This window comes from Ornithodoros turicata, chromosome 7, assembly GCF_037126465.1.
Source record: "Ornithodoros turicata isolate Travis chromosome 7, ASM3712646v1, whole genome shotgun sequence".
NCBI lineage: Eukaryota > Metazoa > Arthropoda > Arachnida > Ixodida > Argasidae > Ornithodoros > Ornithodoros turicata.
Window position 1 is genome coordinate 9,015,466 of NC_088207.1, and position 13,343 is coordinate 9,028,808.

The following is a 13,343-nucleotide window of genomic DNA, read 5'->3' on the forward strand; positions in this document are numbered from 1 at the left end:
TGCCAAAATTCGGAAACACTCAAAGTGGCTTCTCCGTGTTGCACCGGTGTGTAGCAGGGAAGTTACCTTTACGCGTCGGTTGAACTTTTCTCTGCTTATTAAGATTTAGTAACTGCTTTTGACCTCATTTCTTGAGTTAGATATAATTCTGAGAGCATGGTTGGTACATTATGCGCCAGCGGGTGGAACACGAATTTTGAAGCGTTATCTCTTGTCATATAAATTATTAAGATATCGGGGGGGGGGGGATATGTTTAATGCAAAGTAAGAAAAAAGGAAAGGGAAAGGTTAGCCACGGTGTGGGCTTGCTATTCCCTAATGCTCTCAAGCAAACAGAAGAAAACAGCTGGGATACAGAAAATTATCAAAAAATACAGAAGAAACAGCTCCTTCACTAATCGTTGCGCATCAGAGAATGCCCAGGAGTTTAGATTCCCGAAGGAATCGTGTCAGCGCAGACGTGACTTCAGCGTGCTGGGTAGGGCCAAGTAGCACCGCGAGGGAAAGCTCTCGGTAGCCCCATCCCCAGTTCTCGAGGGTAGCTCTCGGTAGGTGTTCGATGAATTCGTTTGTTTTAACGTATTTGAGAAAATTTTCGCAGTATACTTTTTGTTTAGCGCCAATTGCCGTTCGGTTTTAAGAACATCTGACAATAGATCAGCGCATGTTCACGTAATTATATTGCACACACTGATAATAACTTCCAAAGGCATTCACAGAAGTGCGCGACACGGCTTTGTAAAGTTGGCTTGACCGGCGCACTGGCTGCCCTCCATTGAAGCAATGCATCCCATCTGAAGAAACAAAGGAAAGGGTGCAGGCTAGCTGGTATAGATCCAGGAAGAAGACCGAGAGACACGGACACAGAAGACGACACACGTAGGTTCTCAGACACAGCAATAAATTTATTGGTTCATCTCAACTTAAAAGCTAAAAATCTTGGGAGGAGTGCGAGAGGGAAAGACGCATTGCTAACTACGTTTCCTCTGGTGGCAATCTCCAAGGATTGCCGAAACAACCTTCAGTGTGCGTAGGGTTCCCGAGAACCTACGTGTGTCGCCCCCCCCCCCCCCCCCCCCTCTGTGTCCGTGTCTCTCTGTCTTCTTCGTGCACCCCATCTGGTTTTGTTAGAATATCTGTTGAGCCTGAGCTTTAGAAAGAAATGCCCACACATGGGTGTTGTTGTGAGAGGCCCTTCGATGGCGTACAAGTGGAATGGAACCGCAAGAACGTCACAGTTTTGTTACTGGAGGACTTATTTTCGCCGTGTTGGCTTCGTGGCAGAATGCATTGGTGTACTACTTTTCTCGTAGTTGGATAAAACAATGGGTTTTGCAGAAAATGCCCATGTCAGACATGAAAGGTGAAGTTGTCTCTTACGCTTTGCAACTTTGTGCGCAACTGTTGGCCGCTCCAATGCTGTTCCCAAAAAAACAAGTGTTGACAAGCTCAGTGTGACCTGCGAGCGTCTGTATCTTCATTCCTGAAGGTGGCAGCAACGGGCGGTGTTGGCCCACTGGTGACGATTTTGGTTTCGAGGGCCGTGGTTCGATCCGCGGCTTACTTAGTGTTTTATTGTTATTATTATTATTATTACATTCATGTATTTTCTTTTCTTTTATTATTTTTTTTTTTTTGTAGATGGAGTTATGAGAGTAACGGCAGGGCGAGAGCGTCAGAGTTTTGGCTTAATAATGCCGTACTTGCTCTATGTCATACTGCATGCTGTTCGGTTTGATTTAGTTGCGGTAATGCTCTGCTGTCGCCTGTGCACTTAATATGTGAATAGTAGATTACTTTCCATTGCATTCCGACTTACTTGAATCTCTGTTTTGCACAGTGCCGCGCGTGTTTGTTATAATGTAGATGATTGACAATCCTCTGACATGAATTTCGAACTTGTGGCTTAAACGTCCTTTGTTCTCTGTGAACGCGCAACTCATCAAAGTTTCATTCGAGATCGATGTGACGACGGAACCAATTATGCGGGTCAACTTTGACGCGCTCTAATGGTAAAAGGAATTAAGATGAACAAACTACAACGCGTGTTTCTTGCAGTGTAAATACATGTCAATCATTTAGCATAAATTTCGGACTGTTGTGGCTGTGACTGTCTGACGTTGTGGCTTAAACTTTCTTTATTCCCCAACTCGTCAAAACTTTCGTTCTCAGCATTGTGCAAGGCCGTAATGTCCTTACCGGTTAACTCGTTCTAGGTACCAAAATAATGAATATGTTAAAAACACACGCGTGCTTATTGTCATATATACAGTAGACGTGACGTAAGACCGACTAAATTTTATGAAATCTGCTATTGAGTGTTTTTTTTTTTTTTTCGCCAAAGTCGTTGAATATATCTATTCCCGACGGGCTCTACTCAATGGTGGTGGTGTATCAGTAAATAGCGCAGCCGTCAATTAACTTTCGTAATTAATCTTTGTAATTAATCAAAATACGTTGACTGCGTAATTGCAAAGATTTATAGAGTACAACCCTGGAGGGCCTACCCCACAAGAACCGGCATGACAGCGCCTTTTTGTGCTCTATTAAAAAATGTCCGGAAATACAAAATAATTGAGCACTGTGCGGGTTTTGCAGCCAATTTCTATTTCCCTGTCTCGGTGTCACCCCTTTTCAACTGACATCAGGTTGTTCCTGAAATCATGAAACAGCCCGCTTTGTCCCCAGAAGTAAACGTGAGAGGAATTAGTGATGACGTTTCGCGGTCTACGTTATCATAAAACATGCCGTCTTTGATCTTCTTTCCGTCATTATCTCGTTGGATCTGCTCAACACCTTCCCAGGCAGTTCGCGATTTGATGTGACAACTGTCACGCAATAAAACCAGGCGGGTGACACTTCCCTTGGCTGCAATGGAGCCAGTCTTTCCTGCGTTACAGCGCCCCTTGCGGATGATGGACTCTTACTGCGCATGCGCAGTCTCGCTGCATGTGGATAGAGGGATGCGTAGCTCGTTGAAGCTGAGGCTTGCGTCGGACGCTATTGCACATACGTATCCGCCGTCGGTTTTGCTGCTTCCTGTTTCCTCACGCACTTTCTGGTAAGTATGCGTTGTACTTACTTTGGCATGCAAGTTGTGTGTATCCACATTTCATTCCAATGAAGTGACAATGTATTTTATTCGCAACATGAAATAAAAATAATACATCTGCATAAATAACAAACGTCAGTGCATATATACATGGAGTGAAACCGAAACGAATATTGGTTCCATTACGGTTACGGTAATCTCCGTTTTAATATTTGCGGAAACAACATGGAACGCTTGCTGTCTTAAAGGATCCCAGTAATACAGTTCATAACTCGACGTACGCAGTACATGTCATACGATGCGTATGTCATCCGATATTTTGGTTCAAGGGCATAATATAGTATGTTGTCTACACAAGTAATAAACGAAAAGCTTTAGTAGAAGCACATACTACAACACTTGTTGAGTTGTATACCTATGCAAATATATCGCATTCAAAGTTGTTCGCCTTCACGCTTGAAATGATTTATATGAATCGGAACAGGTTACGGTTTGGGCTAATTTCCGACGGTGAACTGCCGTTAGGGTACTTGAAAAAAATTGGGTTCCAAACGGGTTTCAGTTTCGTTCCAGTTTCACTCCCTGGCTGTTGTCAAGGTGTCAACTACAAAACGGCGATAAGTTACAAATCGCATAAACATGTTTCGCGTAGACAATAAATAGAACATGTTGGGAACAAGCATAGAATACCGTAGACATCAACAAACCCATTCATGACCCGAATAGACTCCCAAAGTTTATGCGTACAAACAAACTACAAGGCCTCCACTATGGATAAAAAATAAAATGCAATGCATAAGTGAAAGCAGAACGGCAACAAAAACAAATCACATTCAGTTCAGGTCCACACTGAAGGTGTATGCATGCAATATACCGCTACAGTTGCTCGTGAACAATTCATTTCTCAATGTTAGTGGTGCTAAGTGATTACACCCGCTTCTGTAGCCAGTAGTAGAAAACAATGAACTACTGAGTATTGAACAACAAAAACTGATCAGTGATCACATTTATCTTGCATATCAGGTCTCTTGAACGAAAGAGCAAGGCTACGTGTTACGCAAGTAGGGAAGGGCAGACATCGTCATAAGCAGAGTTGTACACTTTACTTAAAAAAGTAATTGATTACAATTACTGTTATTACTGCACAAAAAGTAATTCTTTCCCGTTACAAATTACTTGATAAAAAATGTAATACATTACCGATTAAAAATGTAATGCGTTACTTTTCCCGTTACTTTGCCTGCAGTGCACAACCATGAAATTCAGAAACACATTTGAAAGCAACATATAAAACACATACACGCATTTAAAACAACATCGAAACATCTGCTTCGTTTTGTTACTATCCAGCCCGCACAATTTATAAATACAGTCACTTATTTTACTGTTGCTCCAGTAGGTCGCGTTGTAAGGGGTTATATATTACTGTGGTGTGCATGAAACACGTGTGGACTAGAGACGGCCGTCACAGTGACCTCTACGTCATTGCTTCAGTCGCACTCGTTGTGGAACAGAACAACAGATTGGTTTGCTGAAAAGGGTTGCCATTGCTCACAGAAGGTTAAGAAAGTAATCGATTACTCAGTATTTGATTACCAAAATTGTAATCAGATTACTTGGAAAATTACTTGCTCACAAGATTAATTGATTACATTAAAAAATACTGAAAAGGTGAATTACTAGTAACGCAATTACTAAAAACACGTTACGTACAACTCTGGTCATGAGAAAATTGAGAGTGAGCAAGTGATAGAAAAAGCCCCAACAGTCAACAGTGTTATAACATGCTGCGACTTGACAAGCAGAGATGGTGGGTATGGTGGCGCTGACATGACACTAACAACACTGAATAAGTACCACTGAGTTGTAGCAAAAACAACAATATAGGATGCAGATGACAAATGCATTATCGAATGAATGAAAATGTTCAGTCAGCTATATACACTCACAAAATTATGTATACATATATATATGTACAAAAGATAGCATCCCATAATGTGCAACACACTGAGTGAATCACGGACAGAAGAACACAATACAAGGAATACACACTGTGTGCTGCAAATGTTGACTGCATATACACATCTTTGTTTACTCTTGCTGTGGTATGCTATGCATTGTTGCCTTGTGTTGCACCATTTCTACTCTGGCAAGCTTGCGCATCTTGCGTGCTGCTGCTGAGTGCCGCGACTTTTGTTTTTTGAGCGAACGATTAACAAATCTAATGTGCCATTTCAGGCGTTTCAATGCATACAATTTTATGAACCTGCGGTGGCATTCTGTTGTACAAAATAAATGAGTCTCAAAGTGAAGTATGCTACAGAGCTCCTTACACACATTAGCAGCATGTGCAATACAGCCGATTACGTCAAGAAAACGCTTTTCCATTTCTTGAACAACCCTGAAGCACTCTTCAGAAGGCACAGTTACATTTCCAAACAGTACATTAGGGATATCATGCGCTCTCAACATTGCCATGAACTGGTGAGATCCAAATGTTACATCATTCTCTTCCGGCTTTAAAAAACGTTCACACACACAGTCTCTTCATTTTGTTGATATGAAGTCCTTCACAATGGAGCCGCTCAGCCGCTCAGGTAGTAGAGGACGTTCTCTTCAACAATGCTGCGACTCTCGTGTGCAATCTGGGCGGCACCTTTCGGTTCACTCTGTGCGGAAGTAGGATCTGAAGCTGCGGGGAGGGTTGTGCGCAAGGGACCCAAAGATGCACTGCTTCGTGCCAGTTCACATGGGGGTGAAGAATTTTCATCTTCACAGTTACCTTGTTTTGACAGTCTCATTAATTTTGAAATCCATAGATGCTTGAGACCAGCGACAAACTGAAATGTGTTTGGGTTTTCATTGCAACCGTGTTGCTGCCGGATAAGTCCAAAAAATTTTCTAGTTGATCTTGTTGGATTCTTCTTGTGCATAGATGTTGAAAGCCAAAGTCTTCATGGAGGTCCTGCCACAGCAGAAGGATGGTACGGATAGTAATCTTCAGTCCTTCAATAGTGTGCGGCTGCTTTGGTCAGTTAAATTTCCAGGCTGTGATCCATTGGAGGCATTCTTTGAGAAAGGCAATATGCTCAGAATCTGCAGCCATTGCATAGCGCAGCTTGTTCCCTTCTTTTTTGATTGTGGAGCTGTTGAGACAGTCGAATAGCATGTCCATCTTTTCAAGGAATTTGGATGTTGTTGTTGCACCTGGAGGCAACTCATTCAGTGAAATCAGGACAAGAACGGCAAGAGATACTGTGGCACTCAGTACTTGTGCTGCCCTGCTGACGTTCATATCGGCAAACGGATACTTGTAAATGTGCTTTTCTCTCAGTTTAGGAGCTAGGCGGGGACGTAAGTGGTGTGTGCTTTCATAAAGTGACACGATGTAAGCCCAGTCTACGATGTCGGGTCCAATCTGTAGCTGGTGTGCACGCAAGTTGTTCCGAACGCCTTTCAAGAGGTGTGGTATGTCAAAAGAAAAATAAATGTCTTGCCCGTTCAGGTGGAAGTACGGCCTTTCTGCTGACACTCCAAGCATTGCCGCCAATGAAACGTTGTTGGCCCCTTGGTCACACACCACGACATTGACAAATATATCGATTTCTTGCAGATTCTTAATAATGCTGCAGAGGAGAGGCTTTACAGTACTGGCAGGCGTTGCATTCTGTGACACCATGTGCGCTATTGGCTGAACCCACACCTTCGATATCCCAGAGAGAAGGAACACCAACGCTGTGTTTGCTATTCGTGGACTCCTTTTCATGCCGTCATCATGAAAGCCAAGCACAACGTCATTCTTGACATCATATTGAAGAAGACGTGCAATTGACATCTCGTCCAACATTAAGCAGCATGCTCGTTCTTGCCTGCTCCAGGTTTCTGTGCAATTTTTTATGATCTGCATGATGCCAGGCATGAGGCCAGGTCTTATATTGATGTCAGAGAGCCATCTCCGGAGTGACCGAACGGTGGGCAGTCTCAAGATGAAGGACACAAATCTGCATGCCTTCAGGCTGTGGAAGTACAGCTGCAGAGCGAACTCTTTCATTTCTTTGGTCCATCTTTCCCCCTTTTTCTTCACGGACAGGAGATGTATCTGAGTGCTGAGCAACAGGTATAATTCAGAAGGAATAAACATCTTGAGGGTTTGCAAGGCATCCTCTTTTGTGAGTTCCTTCCTCCCCTGCTGAGATTTCAACCTGTTGAGAGCCTTCCTGTACTTCGTGACCTTCTCTTGTAATTTGGCAAGGTGACACTGAAGGCGTGGGTCAGGGGACTGTGTTTGTGAGCTTCTTTGAGTCTTTGCTCGTCTTACTGTTGGCACTGTACATACAAAAAAAAATCTCTTCAACACGTGTGTGCGTTCCTTAGAAAACAGAGCTTATAAATGACAATGTTGTATTATTTTATTTTAAATGCCCTCAGAGTTACCATTACAGAGGGCATTTAATACGAAATTCTACATTGTTTGTGCAATTTCTTTTGTTTAAGTAAACCGGTCTCCCCTCAACAGTACATGTCATAAATGAAGCCGTGATTGATTGAAGCTCACCTGCTGCTTCATGTGGCACTGAAGGCACTGAAGGGATTTCTTCGGCATAGGAGTCTACAGCTGGAAAGACAATGGACAAGAGGAATGTGCACAGCTGTTTAAGACATCGTAATACATGGTGTTACGCATAAGAATTTCACATTGTGCTAATTAAAGTGAAATTTTTTTTCTTTATGCTATGTTTTGATGCTATATGTGATGTTTTGATTAAAGCATTATCAAATTTTATTGTCGGAAACTTTTACATTTATGGGTTTAAATTTACGTAGCAAAATGCAGTGACAAGTTGTATGTGACAAATATAGTGTGGCATGCTTACCAATAGCACCTTCTGACATGCCCACAGGTGGCGGTGAGGATATACGTACTGGTGACGCATCCGTGGTGTCTTGTCCTTGATTTGGTGGTGGTGAGGAACTTGACAGCTCCATGTCACCTATAACTGCAACAAAGTCAGATCCACCCACAATATTACATCCAATAGATATTTTCCTTATTCTTCCCTTCTTTGGTTTTGAGCTTGGTTTTGAATTGCTTACCGTCAGTTTCAATTGCCTCACCAGTCGTTGGCTGAATCTGGTGACTTTCTACGGGTTCTGCACATGTATCAAATGATGTTATCAGGGCTTTGCATATTATTAGTTTGCCTCTTGCAGCTCTTCTTACCCATGATATTTTGAATGCCGTCTTCAAGGAGTCTTGCATAGTTGTGGTCACAGATGTACCCTGGTGGCTGGGTTTGCTGTGCGTCTGTAAGCATGACATAGAAGTTAAATGAGTGGAAAGTATGATGACACTAAGCTCGACAGCTAAGCTGCTCACAGAACCGACACAAGCAGTCTGTAATTATTCGGAAAACTAATAAACACCTGTATGGATTCCTCTGTAAGTTAGGTTTGTTTCTTCTGATAGGAATTAAGTCTTACGTACCACTGCTTACCAAGAAATGCACTCTTGCATTGTCTTCCGGAACACTTGGCACCGCAGATTTTTTCAACCGCGTACAAGCTGGATCGGTATAGTCACTAGGCTTGAAATGTGCTGAGCAAAGGCTGTCGCTGGCATTCACCTGCCTCCTAGCCCTTCCCAGTAAGTCTGGCCTGTTAGCATATCTCAGCCATGTTTCAAACCTGTAGTAAGATTACAATGTTTCCCTTTCACTTTTCCATGTGGAATGTCAATGGTGCTCATATATGTGCCCATGCATTCCCGCCCTCACTATATTTTTCTTAGTTTTGCTTGTCAGAAATTATAATACAGTTACTGTCATCACTCAGAAGTGACATTAGTGAAATCAGAGCGCACCTCAAGTAGAAAGATTAAAGATTCCTTGGGAAGCTTTTATGCAGAGAACAGGCTCTGGAGCTCACAATTTTTGTACAAAAAGGAAGCAACGCGAACATGAATCCCTGCATTTCATACGATATCAGATTGCGTTCAGTTCAGACACTGTACAGCTTCACAATTTGAAGCGCACGCAGTGACATTGTGCTTAGGTACGAATTTTGTCCAAGCTACTAACGAGAGCGTTGAGAGAAGGAGAACGTGAATAGATAAATGCATGGACCCAGAAAAGGACGACTACAGCCGAACGCTTGTGCGCCTGTCGTCCATTTATATGTCACTATAAGTTCATTTACAATTATTCTTTTCCCCTCTCATCACTTTACGTATCACAGCTCGATGTGGAATAACAATTAAGTAACATTCACTTCTCAAATAACAAAAAGTTTGGCATGCAGGCAGTTGTTCCGTAACTGTAGGTACGTACCTTTCATCCACAGGAATTCGCGAAAATGTTATTCCGCGCTGTCTCCCAGAATTGTTGCACCATTTAGCGCAGCAATTGACGTGCCTCCCCGGTCCTGAAGGCATTTTTCTTCCCTTTCGAAGGGAACGCGATGACGACGCATGAAAAACGGCCACCTGCTTGCAATCCGTCCGTTTACTTTCGCCGGTTCATACAACGCGCGTCGCTCCGCGCGGTGGCAAGGTCCAAGGTCTGCAAAGGTTTCGGCCGATATCATGTGACATACGCTCAACAAAAACCACCGATGCTTTATTTCATCCAGGAAATACTTTTCTTCGTGCTATCATACTGCGCCAACAGTACAGAAAATACTCACAACAATAATGAATGAAACATCTAAGAAGTCCATCAAGGTGGTGGCGCTTACTCCAGTTCCACAGTGGCGCCTTCTGGTGCTGGCCGTGAAACTCGGCGAGTGTCTCAGGCGTGATAAAACTACCAATGTATTACCTCGGAGATAACAAAAATAAAATCACCGACTCTGCTGCTCGATAAGTGTGTACGTTCTACTAGAAAAGAAAAAAATGACGATATCGACCAGGACGCTAGGAAGCGGGGGTGCCCCATGTTTTGAGGAACAGCCTGATGTCAGGGGTGTCAAAGGTTGACAGTGAGAGAACGACAGGGAAAAGCGGCCGCCGAACTCGCCCAACGCTTGACGATAAGGCATTTTCGCATATTCCTAAAAGGCACAGAAAAGTACTACTGTTTCGATTCTTGCTGACTAGACTTCTCAGGGTTGTGCTCTACAAATCTGGAATTGCGCGTTCAACTTGTTTCCAGGAATTGTGAAGATTCATTATAAAAGTAGTTTTTTTTTTCGTCTTTTTTTTTTTACATGGCGAAAGAAGTAACGGCTGCTGAGTGTGCGTTCCAAAGCGTCTTGGTCTCTCACGATGACAACATTCTGGGCTGGTGGTTCAGTGATGCAGATGTCGATTCTAGCTTTCATGTTCCCTGGTTCGATCTGAGGGTCATGCCTTTCTTTTTTTTTTTTATGAAGAGAGTTTTAAGATTACGGCAAGGCAAGAGCATCACAATTTTCATCCTGGATGGCCTATTATTAGCCACTATGACATAAAATGACTAGTATGTGAAAGGTAGACCACTTTTCATTGCATCCGAACCTACTACATCGTTATAGGAAGTCCCCTCATGAAAAAATTCTGAGTTGACCTTTCATGTCATCTACACTTCACCCCACCCTCGTTATCTTATATTCGGTTTTGCTTCATCTTTGTGCTATATTTTTGTTTTAGGAATAGCAAGCCGACCTTCGGTCAGGCTGACCTTTCCGAAATAAACTTATATCCCCCCTCCCCGCTTTGCAGAATGCCAAGGTGTTAACATTGTAGAACAGCAGACAGAACATCTTTAACCGCCATCGTTACTACAGCAAGCCGCGTGGGGTCGAAATTCCTGTTTCTCTTTTTAAATTTTATTTGTTTATCCTTAACAATGTGCTCTCGTTCGCACTCACAAGGCTTCCCATGCATTTTAATCAATCTGTCATGTCAAGTCATGCACGTCCCACGGAGACTGCGGATTAAGCATTACAGTGCTTCCGACGGGTGAGAAAACTTGTACTTGCATCCGCGTTTTTCTTTACCGCTTCTCGCATATTATAAAGTGCCTTCATATGGGACTGCGATAACTGCCGTTGCTTGCTAGTTGAAGTCTCTTATTTTGGATTATCAATAGCAAGGGCATAAAAGCAGTTTTAGCAGACCGTTTGTAAGGTTATCATGCTTGTCGTTGCCAATTTGCAGTTATCTAAGACTCAGAATCTTATCCATTGGCAAGCCACGTTATGAACGGTTTGCTAAAATTTTCTACCATGTTCACCCCATTCCACAATAAAGCGAATTAGACGCCAGCAAAAATTCCAGGAGAATGGCGATTATCTGCGGGAAACATTACGGACGTTTGCGCGACTCTACTCTTGGTGCGGTGAAAAGGAAACTTTGATATGACGTCCGTTGCTCCCTACCATCTTATCACCACAGTTTGCGATTGCACCTTCCCAAGCAGCACAATGTACCGAAAGTCGAGTGCAATAGGGGTGGACGGTATGTGTCTTATCAATGTGTCTTTAGTTTCACCAGTTCGTTCAAGGTCTTCCACCTACCCGTCCACCCCTATTGCACTCGACTTCCAGTACATTGTGCTGCTTGTGTTTCTTCCTTTTTCTCGGTTTCTCGGACTTATTTAAGCAGGGTTTACCCAACACCTCCTAGATAAGGAAAAAAGCCCGCGCCCTACGTCACACAGCAAGGCCCGCTGTTACTATTGTGGATGCTGCTATGAAGTAAATGAAAGAGCGAACGAGAAGAAAGTTCGAAGCAAATCGCAAAGTAGGAAAGGGCTCCATAGGTGACGTAAGCGCGCAGGCCGGATGCTATCTAGGAGGTGTTGCTTTACGAATCACTTTTTGTGTCGAACGTGACTCTGCTGCCACCTATAGATATTCTGAAAATAAGCACTCTTCCGCTTGTTTGTTTGTTTATTTTCATTTTTTTAGGGGAGGGTGTTCGTAACCGACAAACCTTCTCGATGGTGCGGGAAGAGACTGTAACACGCAAAATTTGGAATTAAGCATTGAAATGTCCTCATGATAAGGCCAAGAACAAACTGAAGTGCATGATACATGATAACGGAGTAACAAGGTACAAGTAACAAAGTTAAGTGCAGTTACTGAATTCGTCTTCGTACGCTATAGAGTATAATTTTTTTTCTCACCATAATGTAGGGTAATTTCTGAGGTTTTCCTCCGACGCTGTCACACATACACCGGCACAGTCCCCTTAGAAGTCGCCCCAGGACGCACATTTCTCATCGTCGACGACATCCCCATTTCCCACAGTGAGAACAAAAATGGATATTGACCAGCCTTACGAGTGCCGGTCATCCCGTTCCACACGCTACGAGTATAGCAGCCCAGAATTATGAGCAGCAGTACAGCAAAGAAAGGCTTGGCAAAAGTTATCAGAGCTGATTATCGCGTTTTCATTCTGCGTTAGGCAATTGCTGCTGATAGCCAGGCTCCGCGCGCGATATCTTATGTTCCCTTTCTCGTCTGCCTACGCCTCTTTCCATCTTCCTTCTTCCTCACCTCATACTTTTCTTTCAAGTTGGCTTTCCTACATGTTCTTCTGCTATCAGGCAGAGCCTGCATCAAAGGAGGTGTCCCTGAATTCTGGTCATGCATGCAGTAGTAGCGATCATGGCGCCTTATTTGCTCAAGATTAAGCGGTCGTTCGTATTTGTAGTTTCACAGTTTTTCGTGCATCCAGCTGTTCAAAAGTGGAGCGATTTCTGGGCAATCCCAAAAGTCGCGCTCACCCACGCCGGAGTTCTCCGCCACTATGCTCAGCCGCTATGCGGGAAGCGGCCTTACAAGATGTGAATACAGTTGGAGACAGCGTTTATGCTAATTAACTGCAAAACAGAATAAAAATTTTAAGATGTCATCGTCTTATGGCAGAAGAACACCATTTAAAGAACCCCTGGAGACATGAAAGCCGCTAGCAGAATATAAATCTAGGGCACCCTGGCCAAATGAATTTTAATGCATTGCGCCTATGGGGATTACGTCGATTTTTGCACAGAGCCCATGTTTAGACTGCGATTTTTCTACAAACACAGTCAAATTCTGGAAATGCATTCGCCTATTTTAAGTCAGTACGTCCTCCAGACTACCTACCACCCACGGCACGATGTGTGAGTGTTAACCCTGACGCACCCAGGGCCTTCAAAGTTGCGACTCAGACAAGGTTCCCCTGTTACGGAATCGTGGTTCCATTCGTTGCGTTAGTATAGCCCAGATAAAGCAACACAACTACTTCTGCTCGGTGTGAAGGTGAGAAACACACTATCTGACTTTATTCGAGACAAAAGCAGAAATCCTCACAAGGAGAGAGAAGAGG